Here is a 22,050-nt window from a genome sequence, read left to right as displayed (position 1 = left end):
CAGCATGAAATATTATGGTCACTAAAATCAAAGCTTTCTATAACTTGTCTTTCATGTGAGTAGTTGGTCTGGACTAAGTGAGCTTGATGGGTTCTGTAGAGTTTGTTATTTATTGTGCTGATGATCCTGGAGTTCATTTCTGGTGTGGTATAATTTTGGCATTGTCCATCATATAAATATGAGCACCTGTGGACTTTGAAAGACTGAAGAGAAGCAGAAAAAAGTTTAAAACTAAGACCTATTGGTAGGCCGGGTATAGTGGCTCACACTTCTAATCCCAGCACTTCGGGAGGCCAAGGCGGGCATATCACCTGAGGTCAGGAGTTGGAAACCAGTCTGGCCAACATGGTAAAACCCCCTCTCTACTAAAAATACAAAAATTAGCAAAGTGTGGTGGCACACTCCTATAGTCCCAGCTACTCGCTTCAACCTGGGCAACACAGCAAGACTCCATTTCAAAAAAAAAAAAGAAAAAAAAAAAAGACCTATTGGTAAAATAGTCTCAATATCACAGAATATTGTTTAATTAAATCCTAATAGAATCATCCAGTTGAGCAACATGTTTTTTGAGGGGTGTGTGTAAAATATCACACATGTACTACCATTACAATTCTGCTGAAACATATGTCAGTAACAACACATACAATTTGTACCACGTTTTTTGTTTTGATGGTGAGCATATCTTTTATTTCTAATACTCCATAAGAGCAAAATATAACCAGACTATGGTAACTGCAATAACAAACAACTCCTAATTTGTGGCTTAACACAATTAAAATTAGGGCTACCTCCCATCACAGTTCAATGTAGCCATTGTTGATGTGTTAGAGTTGAAGGGTTCTGCTTAAATAGTCCTGTGGAGAGTCAGACTCTGCCATCACAGGCTGCATCATCTTTACCACATGGCCTCCAAGGGGAAGAGGTAGCATACAGGGTCAGGTGGGGGATATTTGTGGGCCAGGCCTGGTAACGGCATATGTTACTTCAGCACACATAAGCCACAACCAAGCCACGGGGCCTAGTCAAATTGCAGGAGAGATAGAAATGTCTTCTGTGCCCTGCCTGGAAAATGAAATAGGTTTGGTAAACATATAGCATTGTTTCTGCCACCTCTTGCCCTTTTGTCATCAAAAACATATTTTAGTCTTCCTCTCATGCAGAGAACCCGCTAACTCCTCACCTTCCTAGAAATAACACCCAGAGTTCCATCCAGTTACTATATTCAACTCAAAGTCTTCAGATAGTGTAAAGTTCCTCTAAGGCCAGAGACCTGCGAATTGAAGAGATAAGTTATTGCCACTCCTCCCCGTGTACATGCCCAATATTTCATGAATGAACAAGGGACAGGAGCTGCGATAAAACTCCTATGTGAAAAGGGAAAAATGGAAGACATTCAGCAGTTGCTGGTCAGAAATTTTTATACAGTATAGGCATTATGCAGTTTTCTGACCTGACAGTGAGAGAGTCCCTTAATTAGATGCCATCTTCCATGCATCTCTGTGGTTTCTCGTTCTGCCATCACTAGGGAGGAGATCTTTATTCATTATTCTCCAGGGCTGTATCTGAAGTGGGCACTAGGGCGTATGCCCTCCTCATGAAGGTACCATTGTGGAACATCCTCCTGCTCATGGAAGAATAGAGGGCCCAAGTCTTTTAATTTTGAACAAAGAAATTTTTAGTCCAAGATTTTGGATTTTTAGGCAATATGTTTTCCACAAAAACTTAATAGGTTGATGATTTTTTCTTCTAGTTACTTCTTTTTTTTTTTTTTTGAGACAGAGTTTCGCTCTGTCACCTAGGCTGGAGTGCAGTGGCACGATCTTGGCTGACTGCAACCTCTGCCTCCTGGGTTCAAGCGATTCTCCTGCCTCAGCCTCCTGAATAGCTGGGATTACAGGCATGTGCCACCACACCCGGCTAATTTTGTATTTTTAGTAGAGACAGGGTTTCACCATGTTGGCCAGGCTAGTCTTGAACTCCCGACCTCAGATGATCAGCCTGCCTCGGCCTCCCAAAGTGCTGGGATTACAGGCGTGAGCCACCGCGCCCGGCCTCTTCTAGTTACTTCTAAATACCAATATTCACACATAAAGTAGTTTTTCCAGATGTATTTCTTAAATCTGCTTAATTTTTTTGTATCCTCCAATCCCACCACACCTCTCTGTTTAGTCATTTGTAGACAGTCTGAAGCTACAGACTTATAAGACTGCAACCTCAGTTCGACATTTGCCACAAGACCCGGTTTCAAATATTTTTCCCGTGTTATTTCTTATATCTAGAAGTAGTAAGATTGTCTAATTTTTCAAGACCTCACGGTGACAGACTTTCTCCATTCTTTTTAATTTCTGCTTATAAAGTGACCATTTCTCTTGTGATCTTTTCTTTTTCCTGCAGTCTTCCCAAATGTATCTAATAGTAGTCAATAACCACTAAGAGTTTGAATCTTTTCAACTACATTTTCTAGATGCCTATAAAGGGTAGCATGCCTGGCTTCAGTGAGCTTATAATCTAATTGGAGAAACAGGGTATGTACAAAGCAATTATAATTAAAATATTAATTTCTATATATTCTAAAGGACTGGTGATTAATTCAGAAATTGAGTCTAATTCTAGTTGGAAGAAAGGAAAGATTCCCCCTTTTAATTCAAACAATGGAACCATTACAGACTTTGGTGTGGAGCAGCAGGATAATCAGAAAAGGGTTTCAGAAAACCTGTATGTAACTAAGCCTATGTATAAAAGATTTTTGAAAATGTGATATGGACAGTTTCTAAATACATGCTGTGTCCCTGCTGGGGCTTTAGTGCTGTTTTGAGATCATGCTGGAATTGACAATATCAACAATACTTCACAGGCAGAGAAGATCCATGCGGTGCTCAGCTTTCTCATTTAATCTCTCATTAGCTAAGAAATGTCAGATACTCTGCTCAGGAAAAAAAAATGATATTTCTACGCCCTCTATGTGTTTATCAATATCTACTGATACTTTAAGTTGAACATTGAAAATAATTCACTAAATGATAACTGTAATGAAGTGTGAAATAAATTACCGTTTTTTGGTGATAACGATTATTGTGCTGGGCGAAGACATATTTATCACGTATCCTTGAAATAACAGGGGAACTGTTCAGACCTGAAATAACAGGGGAAATAACAGGGGAACTAAAAGACAAAAAATCAACAATCCAAACATGTGAAATTAAATTGCTATTTAAATCCATGTGGTGGGAATGACTCAGACACCTGCCACTGGGGTCAGAGGATGCCTTTGGGGCTATTTGGATTCCCAGACAGTAGCTGAGGGATTCAGTTTAGGAATGCTAGCTTTCAGCCACTTGCTAGAAAAAGATTTAAATGGATTTTCTTAAGACTCATGTCCCAACTGTGTCCACCATGACGATTTGGCCACAGTTAACATTCAGCTCATCAAAAGTTTTCCGATGTTTTAGGTTCTTATCAAAATTCAATTATTTGGAGGCAAAACATTAGCACAGCATATTCAGAAAATTTCTTGTAACCATTTCACATGACATCAATACATCTCCTACCAAAAGTCTCTCTCACCACACATTCTTCCTCCAAGCATAATGTTTTTGCCTCACAAAAGTAATATCCTGATATTTCGCAAAGAGAGGAGATTGTCATCATTTATAACATTTTTGAAACAGGTCACTACTTTTTAGCATTTCTACTCACATTAATTTTAGTACATGCTAAATTTATGAGTAATATTTGTATAATAGATGAGTATACTATTCACAGCACTATATATGTGCTGTTTGTATTTATTTTGAGCCGAATTGGCCAAGACTGTGTTCTGTAAAGTATTTTTGACTATTTTACTACCTATTGAGTTTTGAGTTAAAATTTATTTAAATTGTTGCTATAAGTCTTGGTTAATTTGCAAAATTTTATTTTAGGAACCTTAAGATAGGAAAATTTGGTGCATCACAAAGTTCTCCTAAGACAGTCTCTCCTAAGTTCCTCTTAGGGAGATCACTGTCCTTGTTTGAAAACAATGCTTTAACGCATGCTTGGTGTAGTATGGTGATACTTTCCTTCTCCTTCAGCAGAAACAGCAAGTTGTCTGGCACCAAGATGTCAGAACATAGGTGTCTTCATTAGTTTGTGTTTCTGTAGAGGAATGCCTCAGATTGGGTAATTTATAGAGAAAGGATGTTTATTTGGCTCATGGTTCTGCAGACTGTACAAGAAGTATGATACTGGCATCTGCTCAGCTTCTGATGAAAGCCTCAGGCTGCTTCCACTCGTGGCAGAAAGCCAAAGGAAATAGGCAGAAAGACAAAGGAAACAAGCATGTTCAGAGATCACAAAGCAAGAGCAGGCCAGTTGTGGGAGGGAGGGGGGCAGTGCCAGGCCCCTTGTAACAACTAGTACTCATGGCAACCAATAGAATAAGAATTCACTCACTGCCCCCATCCCTGGGAAAGCATTAATCTATTTATGAAGGATACTCCTCTGCACATCAAACATCACCCATTAGAACCCATTTTCAACATTAGGAATCAAATTTTGTCAGAAGATTTGGTGGAGACAAACAAATCTTATCTAAACTAGAGCAAGGAGACTAACCTATCTGCATAATGGAAGAATGGATAGTTGCTGAGGAAAATTCAGAGGGGAAAATAAGGAATTAGGAGGTTGAATATAATCTAGAAAGAGGCTAGAGCAGGGTTTCTCAGGTTGGATAATTCTTGGTTTGGGAGGCCTCCCTGTGCATTGTAAGATATTGACCAGCATCCTTGGCCTCTACCCACTAGACACCAGTATCCCACCCCCTGACACACTGGTTGCACTGAATGTGATGATCAAAAATGTCTTAAGACTTTGCCAGGCTCCCCTGAGAAGGAATCCCCACTTGAGACCCACTGGACTAAATTATGGCACCCCAAATGGCAGGATGGCCCGAATGGGATTTGGGAAAAACAAGAATGCTTAAAATCAGATTTTAAAAAAATATATCTGTGTTGGCACTTACAAAAGCCTAAAAAAATTATGCCTTTCTTCCCTAATCTGAATTTTTAAAACAATTAAGAAATAAGCTCAGAAATCTGGCAGATGGATCTCAAAATATTAGTTTGATCATTATTAAAAGCAAAATTAAATTATATATACTATAGGGTAGGCATATTTTTAGACTTATAGAATTTGCAAAATGATGAGATCACCTAGCAACACATTTCTTAGAATGTATCCTTGTTAAGATTCATATGATTTTATTATACATGTATAAATATAAATAACATATAAATAAACATAAAAATATATAATACATGTGTATTTATATACATGTATATAAATGCTGGCATATATATAGGTATATAAATATACATGTATATAACTATACATGTATTATCTATCACATAACATATATGTCACATGTCTACATCATATTATTTTTATAATCTTGAACTCTATTCTGTTGCATTGACTTATTTAATTATCCTTATACAAATGCCATACTACCTTAATAACTAGTTTTACAGCAAGACTTAAAGGTAGTTGTGTTGTAATTCCTCCACTTGTGCTTCTTGCTCAAATTTTCCTGGCTATATTGGGTCCTTTGAATTTCCATATACATTTTGGAATCAACTTGTCAATTTCTAAAAAAAAAAACCCTCCTGATAGGGATAGCCTTGAAGCTATATATTAATATGGGGAAAATGGCATCTCAAAAATTTTGAGTAGTTTAATCCATAAATATGATGAATAAACTTCACTTATTTAGATCATTCATAACTTCTTTCTGCACAGTTAATACTTTCAGGTGTATAAGTTTTGTACATCTTTTGATACACTTATTTGTAGGTATTTGATGGGTTTATGCTATTGTGAGTAGTATTGTTTTTAACTTTCACTTTTCATGGCTTGCTGTGAGTATATAAATAGAACTGATTTTCGTATATTGACTTTGTATGATGCAATCTTGGTAAACTCACTAACTGCTACTAATGGTTTGTTTTTAGATTACATTTTTCTTATTCCACAGCCTAGGAGAACTAGTCCAATATTGAATAAAACTCTGACAACTGTCCTACCTTAGATAAAAAATCTTAATATCCACCAATAAATATGATATTAGCTGAAGATGATTTAAATACTTTTTATCAAACTGATGACATTCCCTTCTATGCTTGGTTAGCAAAGGTTCTGACTGTAAATTAGTGTTAAATTGTATCATATGCTTATTTCACATAGATTGAGGTGACAATATTTTTATCTTTTATTCTGTGAATATGGTCAATTTCATTAACTGACTTTTAATCTTAATCTGACTCTGTATAACTGAATAAACTCTACTATGCTATGATGACAGCCTTTTTATATAATTTCTGATTTGATTTGCTAATGTTTTGTTTAGGAGTTTTGTATTTATATTACTGAGGGATAGATTTAATCCAAATTGCATTATTAAATTATACCAAACATAAATGGGATAAACACTAATTAAAAGACAGAGATTGGTTGATTGACTAAAATCACACATTTCTATTTTCATGATATAAACATTCTTGAACACACTCATATGGTATCCTGTTCCTCCCACCTCAAGAAATAAGGGATTTTGTGGTGAAATCTACTACCACCTAAACAAATATAAGTCCATTTGGAACGTATTTAATAATATACACTATTCAGCTGCATTTCTGTTCTTTAGATAGAAACAACTCTTTTGTTGGAATTCAGTATTCTCCAAGTCTGCCTTTATCACAATTTATGTTCTATTTTCTTCTAATGTAGACCTCTAAGTTTATTCTTCATAAGAGTTTAGCATCCCTGTTGACATACGACCTACGTGACCCCTATATAAAATATTTACTTTTACTTCAATGATTTGCCTATGCTATTCATAATTTGATTATGTCCTCATCATTAAACCATGTTCCTTCCGAAGTTAAAGTCCAGTTCTAGTTCCATCTTTAGTATAAAATATCTCTGTTAAAATCAGGCATCACTGAATTTCAAAAAATTTTTTTGATTAGTTATCTTAATTACCAAATAATCACATTTTCTTATTTTTCACAATATTTAATTCTGTGCTAGCAGCTCTTTTATTGACTTTTTGAAATGTATATGCTAACAAACATATCATGGGCTTAGGAAAAGTTATGGTACTACAGTATTCAATATTATGAAATAATGCATTTACTCTACTGCTAAGTAAAAACACACAAAGAAGCATATTAAGCTATATGTGTAGAGTTATCCAAGACATTTCAAAATATAGAACAAGTTGAGTAGAAGAAAATAGTTTACATATGTTCACAAAGGTTACCTTAAATGATGAGATTCGATTATTTTTCTTTTTTATTTTTGTTCAGTTTCTATGTTTTTTTAAATAGGCTTATGTTATTTTAAAATTATTCACAAAATATTAACTATCAACAAGCTGGACCAAGTGCATGCATATTTTGGGTTTGTGTAGCTGTGTGTAGGCTTGTTCTGTGTGTTTGTGTGTGTGCTCATGAGCACTCACCTCCATGTTCCTTTCCCAAATTTTCCACACACTATGTATGTGACCTGGAAAAGAGTTGTTTACTTTCTCTGTGCGTTATTTTTTTCTTCTATAAAAATTGGGATAATATTAATACTATTTCATTTAGAGAGATTTGAAGATTAAATGAGTTAATATTTTAAAAGCATGTATAGCAGGGTCAGATAGTAAATGCTCAGTACATGTTAGCTTTTATTACTACTATAATTATTATACGTACTTTTATATAGTCTGGTTGGTAGACAGGTAGACTAAAAGTAAATAGAATAAGGCATTAAAAGTGAATAACACTCAGGAATAAAATTATAGGAAGTTATTTTTCTTCTTTATATAACTTTTTGCTATTTCCATAATAAATATATTCCATAATTAGAAAAAAATACATTGTTTGAAAATATAAGAAGTTTCTTTTCTTTGAAGCGAATATAGTATTTTGTTTGCCTGAAATGCTCTACTACATCTAAGGGACATATTTTAGGAGCTAGATGCTAAAGAACAGGGGAAATATCATACATATGAAGATTTTTTTACTTTTCACAATTTTTTTTTTTGCTTTTTCTAAACTATTTAGGAAAGTTTTAACATTTTTGGATGAACTATCTTACCTCCTGATTTATTAGGTTGGTAGGAACAGCCCATTCTTTTTGCAATACTTACTTGCAAAAGTGAAAAACTTATGCCTTCAATATAATACACTTATATTAAATTGACTGTGTTCAATTTTGTTTACAAATTACAGGGATACTTTAAATAATTTCAGACTATGAAGACAGCTGCCACTAGGGTACTGGTTTGCTCCTAAAAGAGTTACTTTTGACAGGGCTATATCAGATGAAGTCAGAGAAAGAGGTGCCTTCTGGGTTCAAAGTTTCTCATTCAATGAAAATTCTATGGTCATGAAGCTGTTGCTTGCACACACCAAGACCTGATGGGAGGTTTGCTAAACTATGAGGTAGGCTTTTCTGCCTCCTTGTCAATACCAGAGAAGCTGTGAGGTATTTAATAGCTTATGAGGTCTTGAGAATGTTACTAAATGCTTCAGATGAACTTCAGGGCTAAATTTAGCCATGGGATACAGAGAGAAGAATGCAGACATAACATTTCTCTAGTCCAGAGAAAAGTTCCATAAATCTTAAAATGTACAAAGTATTTTGATGTGTGGCTAATTATATAAAGTTATTGGGTTTCACTAATAGCTTTCCAAAGAATGACTGCCTTATGAGATATGGTGCTCACCTGATTATTATTAACTAATAACAATAATAATGCAGATTTTAATTCATTGAGGAATTTGTAATAGCATGCATCTTGAACTACCAGAGTCTCATTCTACCCTTAGCAATTACAGGGTTTCAGAGGATAACATGGAAGATTTAGTAATAATTTGCATCAAAATAGTTCTTCTCTTTCCCACAAAGGATTCTTATCTATAAAAGTAATGGAGATGATAGACAAATGGCTTAATCCTTAGCAGTATCCAACTGCTTTGATACAAATACATTCAGGCACATTAATGGGGAAGTCCAACCTAAGGCTATCAGCAAAAGGAACGGAAGAGTTTCGTGGAAGACAACTTCATGGGAATAGAAAGTCCAGCAGATTCTATCTAGCTGGAAGACCTGATTCTGAGGCAATGTGACTAAGCTGTTTCTCCCAGTTCAGATTCTACTGAATGGAGTAGCCTGAGCCACAAAAATGTTTGAAGGAAAGGGGCTATAAATATTTTTCAACAAGCTGGTTTTACAATTACTGTTACGGAAATGTGTAATGCTATGCGCTGTCCAATGTGATTCTCTAAACTACTGCCTAGAATACGAACTGCCCTTAGCACTCTGACAACTCCAGAGAACTCAACAATGTTTTGGCAACAAGCAGAATCTGTGGATTCCAACAGCACAGGAGAGAAATTGAGTAGAAGAGGAGAACAGTGGGCAATATTATATAGCAATTGGCTGGACATATTTCATGGAATATCTAAGGCATCCCCTGGGTACTATTTTAGAATATTGTAGTTCTAGAAAATATATGGTGTGTGTGTATATGTGTGTGTGTGTGCGCGCGCGCGTGTGTGTGTGTGTTTGGTGTGTGTATTGGTAGAGGTGGGGTGGAATACAAAATTTTCCAAATGTAGGTTATAAAAACTTAAAGTTCTATTAGGTTCTCCCAAAACATATCTCATCCTCAGGGTTTTTGAGTTGTCACCTTTACATTCTATCTACTGCAGAAAAAAAATGCAAATTTTAATTTATTTGACTTTAAAATGAGGGAAAATTATCAATAGGTATAACATCTCAATATTTAAAGTAAGTCCTAGAGATCTGCTGTACAACTGTGTCTCTATAATTAACAATACTGTATTGTACACTGAAAAATTTGTAAGAAGGTAGATCTAATGTTACATTTTTTGCCATAATAAAGTAAAAAAAATCTTAAAATAAGAGAAAATTCCACCATTTTTATTTGTTAAACATTATATAACAAGATATGTTGAAGATAAGTATCTGAAACATTGCCTCTATGGAAATTAAACCAGAATCACTATAAATCAATATTTATATCAAGGAACAGAGTATTAAAGAACCTAGCTATTTTTTGACACAAAAGATATGAAAAATAATATTACAATAGCCCAAAAGGATCCCACCTTTTATAAAATCGACGTGGCAGACTGACCCATTAATTGAAATTAAGGTACATCTTGAATCTTCTACCAAACTCAAAGTCCTTTAGCTTCCTCAGAAGTTATCGTGAATAGACAGAGAGATAAAAGCAAAACACTTAGTGGTTGAGTTCAAACAGGGTCTTGATGCCTATCTGTCAAAGTCCTGCTGTCTAATTCTCCATGGCTGTTCAGCTCAAAGAGATTATTTTTTCCAATAACAATTAGATTGCCGGACACATTAACCTGCCCCCATCTTGCAATCTTTTAAGTGCAATTCTACTCACCTATAAGAGTTTACTAAAAGCTACTCATTTTTAAGCTATTCAATCATTTACACTTAAAATTGATCAAAATCGACAGAGGTCCAACATGACACCATGGGTGATAGTATCTCCTGCCACTAATGCTTCATGTGAGTGTTTCGTCGGCAATGCATTCATTTCCAGATAGAAAAGTAGAATCAGAACTTTTTTAAAGACTCAAGAAATCTTTCAAACTAAATTGCAATTATATATTCCATTTTGCACAGTACTCTTGTAAACAGTTTAATAAATAGATATTTTTCTTTTTGGTGAAAGTTTTCTACAGCTTGTGATATTTTATTTTTTGTATTGCAGAGTCTTATGTTGCACTGTCCCACAGTTTCTGTCTTAGCTCATGGCAATGTCTCATGGGTACAACTCATTTTACATTTTCTGTAGTGTGATAATATGGTTTTTTATAAAATAGGGATAATTCCTTCAAGACGATGCAAACTTTATCTGAACTTTATCTCTAATCTCCTGAGAAACACTATCCATCTTTAGTTCAATGGCCTGGATCCTCAGTGCTGGGGATGTAATTCTTCAAGACATCAGAAATCCCTGAGAAATTCTTCGTGACATCAGAAATTATTTGAGACATCTATGTGTTTACATAGAAGTTTAATGAAAAAAAAATGGCAAACCATTGTAGTTTTGTGATGTGAAAACATCATCTTTTGTTTATTTGACACAGAAAACATCATTCCAAAAATTCATTATGGATGTTCTAGTATTAAAAAAACAATTTCATATACTTGAGACTGTAAGATGATCATTTGTTGGGTTTTATGATCTCGGGAAAGCAGACCAGGCTGCATAGGAAACATAAGAACAGTTAAGAGATAAAGTATCTTATTACATTATTGTACTGTTACCAAGTTTTTGTTCTCATCAAATTTGATTTTCCCTTTAATAAAAATAGTGGTTGAAAATATGGATTGCCCTCCAGGAGGAATATTCTATGAATAGACATAGTCATGGAGCCCAGTTTCTGTTCTGAGGATGAAAGGAATGCACTGGGTATTTCCGAATAGCTCTGTTTGGGAATCAAGGATTGAATAAAAGGAAGATGTTGGGGGCTATGTTGCATAGTCCAGCACTCTGTTTATATCTGTATGTGTTTTTCTAAGGTTTAATAGTCACAGCACAGAAAAAAACTTATTTGTGCATCCATCAGTTTAGCATTAATAGCAATAGGTTATCTTTTACATATCTTAGCTAAGTCACTCAGGTATTATGAAGATGGAAGAACATTATATATTATGTTAACAGTTCCAAACCTCTACTTTCAGAAATATGTAGTATAGTTAGGATGTCCAATTGCCTGACATCAACTTCAGCTTTAATCTTGAGCATAACACTTAAAAATATGACACAGTGCTTATTTTCCTAGCTTTAACTGCAATGTCAACTGGCCTGAATTTGGTTGAATTCAAGTTAATCCTTAACCCTAGTTTTATATATGTTTTAATAGACCTTATAAAAAATAATGGATTTAAAAATTCACAGTAAGGATATATTTTCTAACTCCAGAATAATTTACTTCTGGAGTAAAGTAGACATGTGTGTGTGCATGCATATATACATATACATATATACACATATATACATATATACACACACACGTATATACATACATATATATACACACACACACATACTTGTGTCCATTGTGTCAAACTACATGAAGGGGCTATATAAAATTTTCCTCATTGCCATAAACAAAAACGAAATCTAAAATATGTTTCACTAACCCCATCCTGATTTCATGTAATTTTATCTTGAAATATATCTATTTGAATTTTAGTGTATAGCTGCATAGCTGGATTGTGTTTCACTGTTTAGGAACCTTATTTCTACTTGTTAAATTTACTGCTTAAAATTAGTGTCATATTGTAATACTAAACTCTAAAGCAATAAACTGACAAAGTTTACCAGTGTACATTCAAACATTATCTCCAAGTTTAGTCCTTTGCTGGCCAGATTTCCTCTGCCTGCCGAATTTGAACACATTTAGTCATTTGTCATCAGACTCCAAATTTAACTGAGTTAACATATTTTATTTAATCTTCCCCAAAGGAAATATATTGAACTCTACTAAAATAGAAGGGTTTTTTGGGTGAAGAAGTTGCACAATAAATCACACACACACAGCTAACACTTTAATATCCTGCATATATATATAAGGAAAACAACTGCCAAAGTAGCTGAAAGTATAATGAAATATAATCTTCCTCCCACACGAGTACATGCATTTCTGTTTTCTTGTTATATCTTTTCCAAGAAAGGTAAAAATGTCCCCTTTATTTTAAAATATTATTTTAAGTATTTATTAAAATACAATGTAAATGTGTTTTTGTTCTTTCAATGGATATTAGGAATAAATGTTTCTCATCTCAAGAAGGGGCACATATTCAAAGTTATTAGTAGAAATGCAAGAACAGCCTTGAAAACTCATGATTTAACCTAAGGAGGAAAAGAATGCAGTGAACATTAACCTAAAGGCAGAAATACAACCAAACATATTTATTCTGCTTAATAACTTGAGTACTTAATGACAAAGTTGAGACTAAGTTTTCCAACAGATGTTTGTTTTAACACTCTCCAATGCTTTTATTTAAGAAGCTTGGTTCTGAGTAAAGGAGCAGCCTGGTTTCAGGCAAGGAAGAACTACAGGCACATATTTCAGTGATATGAATTATGTTCATAGAAAATGGGCTATGTAAATAGAAGATGAGCACTTTAGAATAAACTGTTATGAGACAAGGACTTTTGCTCCAGAACCAGATTGAGAGGGAAAAATGTCTGTAACTCAACCATGAATTTTGACTCTTCAGCATAAAGCATATTTTTGGTTAGAATTGAAGAAGTTTAGTTCTAAAGTGCAATAAATTTTTCATTTTTCAAGATACCCTATATTAAAACATTAGTTCCCTTGTGAGTTGATTCAAACTATTTTTCTATTTATTCCTTCTCACTGATTATCAACTCTTAGTCACTTTTTCTAAACTTTAGACATCAAATTTTCATAAACATTTGGGCAAAATTGTCAGTTGAGTAAAAACTAGTTGAGATCACGATTAATATTTCAAGTAAAAGCTTCCTATATTTGAATTTTATGATGTGACCTCTTTTCCACAGTCATGTATTATGTAAGTTGTATAATGCCAAGTTTTCATCATACCTATTTGGACAGATTTTCTTCATTCAGACAATATTTATAAGGCATCCAATCATTGCAGGCTACTTCTTTCTGAGGCACAGTAGAGGATGTAAGACATGATTCTGTCCTCATAAAGCTTACATGAGAATAAGAAAAATAGACAACATATGACATAAAAGAAATTCACATCAGGCACCATAAGGCTTCTGTCAGTGGAGGATGTACTACATTGGTTTTGCAATGGAAAAAGTATTGACTTTAAGGCCAAATTACCACCACAGCTTGAATCTGGACTCAGACACTTACTAGACTGTGTAGCTTTGGGCATGTTATTTGAGATTTTCAAGCTCTAATTTCTTCAACTGCAAAACTAGAATACTAATATCTAAATTACAAAGTTATGGTTAGGATTGGAGGGAAACTATATAATGTCCCTGACACATGGTGGTTGCTGGAAGACAGTTCTTCATGATTATCTCTTGTTTTTGTATGGGTCAAGCTGCCTGAGAAAAGGCATTTATAGCCTATGTTTGTATAAGAAAACATCCCAGGATAGTAAAGCTAAAGATGTCTCCCTGCCTGGAGACATCTCAGGATAGTAAAGGTAAATACTTTCCCTTTTCCTCCCTGGAGGAGCTTTCGTTTACATTACATCGTAATAAATTAAGACATCTGTGTACATATCTTGGAGTAACAATAAGATCTCGCCCTTTTATGGGAGAAGAGAAGGAGCATGTCACCCGCAGTCCTATATAAGAGCAGAGTTTCTGAATTTTGAAATTGCATTCCTTTGATGCACACGTAATGGATGACACTTGCCACATCCCCTTGTGAGAAACGGGGCATTGAGGAATCCACCCAAAATTGTTGCTTTTGCTGCTGCTTTAGCCACCATATACTGCCTTTGTCTCCGACCCAGATAGACGTAGTTGGTAGATGTTAGACAGATGATAGGTAGATGCATAGATAGATAGATAGATAGATAGATAGACAGACAGATACATACATACATACATACATAGATACATAGACCAGAGCAAGTTAAATCATTAGCTAGCAAGTACAGTAAAATTTCAAATCATTTAGTTTTTGACTTAACAGCAGTTATTCAGGACCTATTCATTATTTTTATTAGTAGAATTGGTAGTTTAAGAGCTGCCACTGTTATCAAAGAAGATATCAAAAAGATGAGAGCATTTCAGCTGAATCTTAAAGAAGGGATAGAGGAAGATCAATTACAGATGGTGCAGAAAAGCATTTCAAATATCAGGAATAGTCTAGACAAGACTGCGTGCAAGAGGTGAATCACTGCTGGGCTCATACTGGAAATCGTAAGTTGTTAATTTTGCTTAAGCACAGGTTACACAAGGAAGAGTAGACAGAAGTATTACTAGAAGAAGAATTTGATTCGAAAGCATGCATTACCTTGTCAGGTAAGTTGCTTGAAAAATATCAGATAGCAATAGGAAAAAAGTTGCATTTTTAGCAAACAGCAGATATTCAAAGTTATACTTTGAAAATATGACTCTATTTGTAGCATGCATCAGGGAGAACCTAACAGGGAAAGACTGGAAAAGAAATGTTCCCAATCTTCCAGCTGAGAAGTAATGTGGCCTAAAACCAGAGAGTGGCAGTGGCAACAGTCATGGGTGGAGGCCAAAGCAGAGTCATGCTTGGAGTCTTGTTCTTAGCTCATGATGTTTCTGAGCTTTGTTTCAGAGTGTGGTCTATTCATAATGTTTTCAGAATACACACAGTGAACTTGGGGGCTCTGTTAAATGCCATTTTCTTACTTTCAGAATGAACTAAGTTCACCACTCTTAGGCTAGCAGAGGTAAACCAAGCTATCTAGAACGTATCAGTTAGAAGTGAGTTCATCAGCATGTGACCAAACCCTAACTTAACAATGGACAAGTTGTAGTAAGTACCATTTGCCAGGTTGATAGAAGTTGCTGGTTGTTTCTCTTTCTCTCCTTAAAAGAAGCCCAAAGATGGATAAGAGCCCAAAGACAACATATTCTGTACAGACCTGAACTGCTTCCACCTCCTAAAATCTCTGTTGTTTGGGTTTCTCCTAATGGCTGAAGGTGGCTGTTTGAAGTCTTGCCTTCACATTCTTATCCCAAACAGCAATATGGAAGATAAGGCAAAAGAGGCACACTTTAGGGATGGTTCATGAAGGAACTTCCCACTTACATCTCTTGAACAAAACACAGTCACAGGCAGGGCTGCAAAGGGAAAAAGAGGTGTATCGTATTTTCACTGGAAGCAAGGTATCCAACAGAAGTCAGGGTTCTGTTCCTACACAGAGGGGTGGTATGGACCCCTAATTTTCCAAAGTCTTCATATTAAAGCTCTGGATTTGCCCCAATAAGGAGTGGAACTGCTCAAGCCAGATTCCCATAATGTGACACTCAAGTGTTATGTGGCTTCTTGACTCAGAGAATTCATCTTCGTTGATTTGCATTGTCTATCAAGTTCTAAGCCACCATTTTAGCAAGTAGAATATTTCACAATCAAATAAAATATAAAGAGAAAGCCTCAAGGTTGTTATTGTTTTCATTTAATATTTTTATAAGATGTCTTTGTTTTTAAGACTCTACATTTATTTATTTATTTATTTATTTATTTATTTATTTATTTAGAGACGGAGTCTTGCTCTGTCACCAGGCTGGAGTGCAGTGGCATGATCTCAGCTCACTGCCACCTCCACTTACTGGGTTCAAGCGATTCTCCTGCCTCAGCCTCCCAAGTTAATTTTTGTATTTTTAGTAGAGACAGGGTTTCACCATGTTGGCCAGGATGGTCTCAATCTTTTGTGCTCGTGATCCACCCATCTTGGCCTCCCAAAGCGCTGGGATTACAGGCATGAGCCACCGCGCCTGGCCAAGAATCTACTTTTGAAATGAGATATCTCCAAAGATAAGATGGATGATGATAAATATCTCAGAGAGCTATCAAGGATATTCTACAAATATGAAAAATGGAAAAGCATCAGGAGATGAGAAGAGTTTTTAGAAACATGTGGACATTGAACTAGGTCTTGAAAAGTGGGAGAGTTTGGATTAGGTAGAGATGGAGAGAAGAGAGTATTCGAGGTGAGGAGGATTTAAAAAAGAGTGTTATGAAAGCACAGGGTGGGAATGTGTTAGCATGGGGCATATGATGGGAAATGGGAAAGGATGATATCCCAGCAGACTTTTAATTCTGAGCTCCAGAGTCTGTGATTTATTCTTAAGCATTGGACTTCCTTGCTCTCTGTTCAGAGTTGACACAGAGCTAGCACATATGTGTGGCCACATGGGAAGAGAAACCAGGGAAGGAGTTAAGTACTGAGATGGGTAGAACAATACTGCAATGGGAATATCCTTCTGACATCCTGCCTCACCACTGCTCTCTGGGCAGGTGAAAGTGTGTTTTGCCCCCAGGAGAAAGTGTGTATTGCCTCGTAGGCTGAGACAGTCAAGGCTACCTCCAGGCTAATTTTGCTCAGCCTTAAGCAGACTGTCTATTCCAGTTTCCAAACAATCAGTTTCACACTACTAATATGACTGAAAGAATTGAAGGTCAACAAGTGCTTTGGCTGTTAGGATAGCTATATGGCCATGGACATTGTGACACATTCTCAATAAAACCTTTATTGGGCACATAATGAAATCTAATTATGTTTAAAGCAAAACAAAACTGTGTACACAAGACCACCATGAGCCCTCTGGCTAAATTTAGACCTTGCCAAACTCTATAAAATCTATTAACTGTTCTTTGGTAAGCATAAAGTATGAGTAAAGGTGCTGTTTTCACATAAATACCTATAAAATACAGCTTCAAAAGTATAGGAATAGTAGATAGGAACTAAGTCTACCTTGACATAAATTGTATTTTTAATATTCACATAACCTAAACAGAAAGCTCGAATGTGTTCGAAGGCTTGATTAAGCCAAACCGCATCACTGGAAATCTGTGGTTTGGTTTGATTTTATTTTATCTGCTTTTGCATTCCCAAGAATAAAAAAACACAAAGTCAAATGTGAAAAGAATTTGAAAACATGTATGGCAGTTGTTCTGGCCTTTCTTTTCTTTCTGTCCCTCACAAATTTTTTTAGTTCCAGCTAAACCTAGAGACACAAATAAAATTGCCACAACCCTAATCCACTCCTGTTTATCTGATATCCTTAGAGAGCATAGATTGGCTTTGTTCTCTTATTAGGGGTTCAAGAATGCTATCAATAAATATCAGTAACTTCAGGCTCCTTCCTTCCTTCCTTCCCTCTTTCCTTCTTCTACCCTTCCCTTTCTTCCCCGTTCCCCCTTCTTCCTTCTCTCTTTCTCCTCCTCTCCCTTCCCCTGTCCTCCTTTCCCTTCCCTTATATCTTTTTCTGGATTTTTAATGTGTTCATACAGTGCTTTTTTATTCCAAATCTTAATCCTTTTTATGTAAATTTTTTTAGCCTGAAAATTGTCTTTTAACTTGGTTTATCAGAGTTTCTGACTTAACACTTTATTTTCAATATTATTCTCCTTTACAGCTTTTGCATTTTCTATCTTGCTAAGCCCAGGTTTGCAGGCGTATTTGCCTATATTTTGTTCTGTAATTTTTAGAGTTTTGTTCTTTTACACTGCTAATTCTATAAACGTCAGTTTTAGGATTCTAAAGAACAGCAGATTGCCACAATGCTGTAGAATATTTCATGTTTTTCTCATGAATTTAATATTCTTAATTAGCAAACTCAATAGATTCTCTATTCAGTATTAATCATCTTTTTGCCAAATGATCTTTATGCCAAATGACAGAGTTCTAATGTCCATTCTGTTTTGTTATTATGTAGGTCAAACCTCTCCCAACCCCCACCACTTCCATTGCCTTTATCACTTGCTATTTTTCAAAATTGACTTGGCTGTTCTTGCCTGTTTTCTTATCCCAATAAATTTTAGTCTCAACCTATATGATAACCCAAATAAACTTTCAGGGATATTAGCTAGGATTACTTTTACTGAAAGATTAATTTGAGAAGAATTAACCTAACAGTTCTACTACACATAATCCAGTTTTTCTGGTGGACATATAAATCCTGTACTCCAAACCCCAGTGATAATGCACTGTCCCTACCCTTCTGGAACTTAATGATGACATGTGCTTAAACTTGCACAGAGAACAAATTAATAATATTTTGATAGTCTTTCCTGGTTGCATTGTGTTATTTTATTAAAGTTCTTTCATATATATTGTTGCGTATTGATCCTGCAAGAGGAAGGGTATAGGATAATTCCCATGTTACCAATATGGAAATTGCTGTCAACAACATTTGATGGAATTACCAGACCCAACTCTAAATTTAGAGCTTTGTAGGCATGTATTTTTCCCACTCCACCAACCTGTTAGATCGTCCCCTTAAGATACCATCAGAATAATTCACTTTCCTTTCATTGAAAAGCTGGACTAGTCACTGTTGAGAGATAATATGTACAATCCACAAAACACTATCTTTTAAAAGGCACATGCTATTTGAACTGAAAGGACTTTTAGAAATTAGCGAGTAGCACTTCTTTTTTTTTTTTTTTTTTTTTTTTTGAGACGGAGTCTCGCTCTGTCGCCCAGGCTGGAGTGCTGTGGCCGGATCTCAGCTCACTGCAAGCTCCGCCTCCCGGGTTCCCGCCGTTCTCCTGCCTCAGCCTCCCGAGTAGCTGGGACTACAGGCGCCCGCCACCTCGCCCAGCTAGTTTTTTGTATTTTTTTAGTAGAGACGGGGTTTCACCGTGTTAGCCAGGATGGTCTCGATCTGCTGACCTCGTGATCCGCCCGTCTCGGCCTCCCAAAGTGCTGGGATTACAGGCTTGAGCCACCGCGCCCGGCCGTGAGTAGCACTTCTTTGATTTACAGTTGAAGAAACTGAGGCTAAGAAAAGTGAAGCCATTTTTGAGATTGCCTAGCTAGTTGGTGATTGCATAGTATCAATTTTAAAGCACATGTTTTGGCTTTGATCAGCTTGCAACTCTCCTTGCTGAAAGCTGCGATGCTAAAAAAATAAAATAAAATAAATCTGCTGATACCCGTGCTTAGAAATTCAGAATCAGAGTGACCAGTTCTCCAAGACCTCAAAACACCAAGTGATATTTCTGTGCTAGTGTTCTCAAGGTTTGCACTCTCCACCTGAGAAGTTTTTTCCTGACATCAGTGTACAATAAGATACCTTTAGCCTTCATTGTCACCAAGGCTGATACTGTTTTGCTAGATTCAGTCTGTAATCATCTAGAGTAGCTGTTTAGTTCTCATGTGATTAATTTTAAATTGAAGGGACACCAACTGTAGCATGTTTTCTCCTTACTAGGAAAAAGCAAAAGCTAAGAACCTTTTTTTTTTTTTACTTTTTGTCTTTGCTTTAATCATAAAATATGATTACTGAGGTGAGATGATTGGCTAAACATTTTTAGCTACAGATTACGTTAACTTTTTTTTTCTGGCTCTTCTTTAAGCCAGAACAAGTATTTCATTATGAGTTCATGAGGTGGTGCTTAAGTCATCATTTAACCTAAACTTTTACAAATTTTCAAGCAGGTCATCACTAAAAATATCAAATTTTCTATAGTAACTGCTTCTTAAATTACCTAATTTTGTAGCTCTCTTAAATATTTCTTTAGACCACAAAACCAAAAAACTATACCATCACAAATCCGCTGAGGCATTTATTTTGCCCACAATTTTCTTAAAATGTTTAAACTGAAGCCATTTTTACACAGCAAAACTAGTATCATTCAACTAGTGGATAGTTGCTCCGGTAACTTTTGAACAGAGTTGTTCTTTAATCTTGAGGATATCAAGATTGGAGATTTAGATGTATTTAAGAAGAGGCTTCAATATGAAGTCAACACAGTTTTTCAACAATCCAATGAACTGTTTTCCCAGTATTCCCTTTTCCTTAATAGTGTTTCTTTCAGACCCGCTCAGCAACCTCAATACTGAATAAATCTAATCTGAGTGGTTGCAAGTGGCTAAAAATATCACAAAATTATTCATATTGATTTACTGTAAATTCATGATCTTCAACCCCTGCTGTTCTCCTAATGGTGTCTGTTACTACCTCTATGTTTCCACACTCATGTCTCTTACTGTATTCTTTGCTGTTTTCAGCACTCTCCACCTGTAACTTTTTCACCACCTTCCCGCGCATAGCAGGCAATCTTGTATCTTACCTAGAAAAAAATCAGGTGATAATTTCCCTTGCTTTCCACCACTAATCCTTTATTCTTTGTTATATTCCACAGTGGAAAAAGATTTCCTGTCCCTGTACAAGACCAAATCCTTCACCTATGCTCTGGGTCCAATCAACTTGAAATGGGAGCACATAAGTCTGCACACTACCTTCTTCTTTGCATGTCATTCCCCATCAGCAGCTCCTTGCGGGCAGTGACCTTGTCTGTCTTGCTCACTATCGTGCTTCCATTAGCTTAAAAGAGTAAGCAATAATAGGTGCTTAATAATGCTGAGGATGGGAAGTACTCCATAACTATTCATCAAGGTTGAATAACTGAATTCAATGAGTAGCTACACTGTGCTAATAGTCAACAGGTATTCTAAGTACCTTTAAACTTGGATGAAGTGCTAATAATATACAGCCTCAACTTATATGAATTATTTCACACACACAAATTTGCCCTTTCTACTTTTTGTATTTTGGGGGTGTGGGGGACCTGATTATCTTAGCTTTGGTTCTCCCTGGTTGCCTTACCTTCAGATCCAGGCTAGATTTACATTTATTTTCTACTATAGACTTGTCATGTGATAAATTCTATCAGTTTCCAGGATATAGGGCCATTTTAGCATCTACTTGTCAAGCCCAGAAACACCCAAGCAGGCACTGATTCAGGGTCTCTGTCTCGTTACGCTGGGTTTCTTTTTAAAAAAAAAAAAAAAAAAGTCCTTGAAAAAACACAGATGAAACATGTAATACAAGAAATAACAAGAATGGAAACACACCAAGTAAGAAAACCTTGGGGAAACTGAAGGCTATTCTATTGCAGCCTAGGATAGAAGGCAATTGGTAGCTACTCGAGAAGAGAAATTTTTAAAAGATGGCTTAAATTTTGCTCTTCCCTTTCCTTACATGATTGCCTTAGGACTTCATTGAAAGCCCACATCAAGGTATCCTGAAGAATAATAACATATAGTCAGTGCAGGATGCTAGCAGGGTAAGGAGCTATAAAATAGCAGGAGGGGCTGGGCGCGGTGGCTTATGCCTGTAATCCCAACACTCTGGGAGGCAGAGGTGGGAGTTCAAGACCAGCCTGGCCAACATGGTGAAACTCCGTCTCTACTAAAAATACAAAAATTAGCCAGGGGTGGTGGCAGGTACCTGTAATCCCAGCTTCTCAGAGGCTGAGGCAGGAGAATCACTTGAATCCAGGAGATGGA

This window comes from Mandrillus leucophaeus, unplaced genomic scaffold, assembly GCF_000951045.1.
Source record: "Mandrillus leucophaeus isolate KB7577 unplaced genomic scaffold, Mleu.le_1.0 Scaffold56, whole genome shotgun sequence".
In the NCBI taxonomy this organism is placed as follows: domain Eukaryota; kingdom Metazoa; phylum Chordata; class Mammalia; order Primates; family Cercopithecidae; genus Mandrillus; species Mandrillus leucophaeus.
Note: the sequence above shows the minus strand (reverse complement) of the source record.